The 2,392-nt window shown below is 35.6% G+C and overlaps 1 non-coding gene across 1 annotated transcript; it reads left to right on the forward strand.

Annotated features, from left to right (window-relative positions):
• The first annotated feature begins 289 nt into the window (after window positions 1–289).
• Window positions 290–396, forward strand: LOC121204424 (small nucleolar RNA R71). Its single transcript, XR_005899349.1, has one exon. It is a non-coding gene; the product is annotated as a small nucleolar RNA R71 (small nucleolar RNA).
• The last annotated feature ends 1,996 nt before the right edge of the window (window positions 397–2,392 follow it).

Here is a 2,392-nt window from a genome sequence, read left to right on the forward strand (position 1 = left end):
TCATCACTGGATGTACCTGAGTAGAACCACATAAATTGTCAATCTTTTTATTTAAAAGTTCTACCTGGTTAGATAGCATAGTAACCGTGTCGAAGTTGAAAACTCCAGCTGCTTTTGTCGGATTTGTTCTCATGACTTGCCACTAATAGTTATTCAGTGACATTTTTTCAAGAAATTTGTAAGCCACTTCAGGTGTTTTGTTATTGATAGTCCCACCAGCAACTGCATCGATTGCCTTGTTGAGGGGTTCACACTGTTGTAAAATGTTTGAACCTGTAACCATAAAGGTAACCCATGGTGAGGGCACCTTCTCAATAGATCCTTGTATCTCTCCCATGCATCATAGAATGTTTCTAGATCCATCTGTACAAAAGAAGAGATATCATTCCTCAACTTAGCTATTTTAGACGGCGAAAAATATTTTTGGATGAATTATCCTTAGATTTGGTGAATTCGATGCTCCTAATCCTTTAATTTCATGTTTTATACTTAGGTGAGCATAGGAGAGTAAAAAGAGCGAGAAATGGGCCAAAAACGGAGAAAATAGGTCAACGTGGGAAATCAACACGGCCTGAACTTCCACACACGGGTAGTTCACATGCCAGTGTCTATTTACCAGACTCGAACACGGGTTGAAGCACTTACACACGAGCGTGTCACACGGGCATGTCCCTGTCAAGCCCAAGCCTAGTCCTATTTGGAAAAGGCCACTCTTGAGGGTTTTGACGCATTTTAAAGCCTATATAAACACCCAGGAGGTGCTTGAAAGACACGGAGAATAGGAGGCAAGGAATTACTTGAAGAAAGCCGATTGATGTATCTCAGAAGTCAGATTCATCTTCAAGGCTGAAGATCTCCCTTCAATTCCCTTCAAGAGTTCTTGGATTTTCTTTATGTTTTGTTATCATTATTCTTCTGAGATGTTTTCTTTTACACTTATGAACTAAATCCCCTAAATACCTAAGGGGAATGAAACCTAAGATAGATCTTGTTATTATTTTTTGAATTATATGATAAATATTTGACTTGTTCTTAATTATGAGTTCTTAATTCTTGCTTTAATATTCCAGGATATTGATTCAAGTATTGATGTGCTTATTCAGAGGAGCAAAAGTCCCTGTCTAAGAGTAGATCTAGCACAATTAAGCGGAGTTGATTGCACGCCTAGAGATAGGGTGACATAGTTTTCCCGGATTAGGGTGAAACCTAATAAGGGAATCCATAAATCGAGTTAATGCAACACTAGGGGTTTTAATTAGAAAGAGATTTCAATTAATCAACCTAGGGTTAGATGTTGTTAGTCTCGAGAGAGATAATAATATAAATTAGGGATTTCTACGGATCAAGTCAAATGAATAAATTGTCTAATTCAGAGTCAATAACAAGTGAAGTCTAGGTGGATTTTTCCTTAGGTGTTGTCCAAATCATTCAGTTTTCCCAAAAGTTATTTCCCCAATTCACTTTCTGTGCATACTTAGTTTAGTAATTAGTTTAAAAAAAACCCCTTATTTTTTAGGCTAGATAATAAAAATAAAGTTAATACTAGTACTTTTAGTTCCTTTGGGTTTGACATCTCGGTATTGCCATAAGCAATACTACTATTTGATAAGGTGCGCTTGCCTTTGTCGTGATAATAGTTAGTTTTCAAGAACGATCAATTATAAATTTAAAACTTATCATGATTTGTTCACATCAAGTTTTTGGAACACTTAATTTTTATTACTTTAGCCATTTATTTTATTGAAATTTAAATTTTATTTTGATTTTTTGTTAGTAAATTTTCTTTTTCCTTCTAGCAGGTTTTTATAGTTTATGATTAGAAGAAACCCGTCGGGACCATTACTTTTTGAAATGAGATCGATCGTACAGCTCGCAGAAATTAAAGAGAAATAAGGTGAAGCTTAAGATACACATAGAAAGAGCAAGAGGACGATATTTTCACCACAACCGAAGAGATGGCTAAAAATCAAGAAAATCTGCTACCTCCTGTGATTGCTGTTGATCCAGTAAATCAGAATCCTACTCCACACACTATGTATGATTATGCTAAACCTACTTTAACAGGAATTGAGTCAAGTGTAGTTAGGCCTGCTATTGCTGCAAATAATTTTGAACTGAAACCTAACACGATTCAAATGATTCAATAGTTTGTTCAGTTTGATGGTTTGCAGGATGAGGACCCAAACACTCATTTGGCAAATTTTCTAGAATTCTACGATACTTTTAAAATCAATGACATTTTAATGATGACATTCGCCTTCGGTTATTTCCCTTTTCATTGAGGAACAAAGCTAAACAGTGATTGAACTCGTTGCCACGAGGGTCAATCACTACTTGGGAACAAATAACCGAAAAATTTTTACTTAAATATTTTTCGCCGGCTAAAACAACT

The sequence above is a fragment of the Gossypium hirsutum genome, chromosome A07 (assembly GCF_007990345.1).
Source record: "Gossypium hirsutum isolate 1008001.06 chromosome A07, Gossypium_hirsutum_v2.1, whole genome shotgun sequence".
NCBI classification, from domain to species: domain Eukaryota; kingdom Viridiplantae; phylum Streptophyta; class Magnoliopsida; order Malvales; family Malvaceae; genus Gossypium; species Gossypium hirsutum.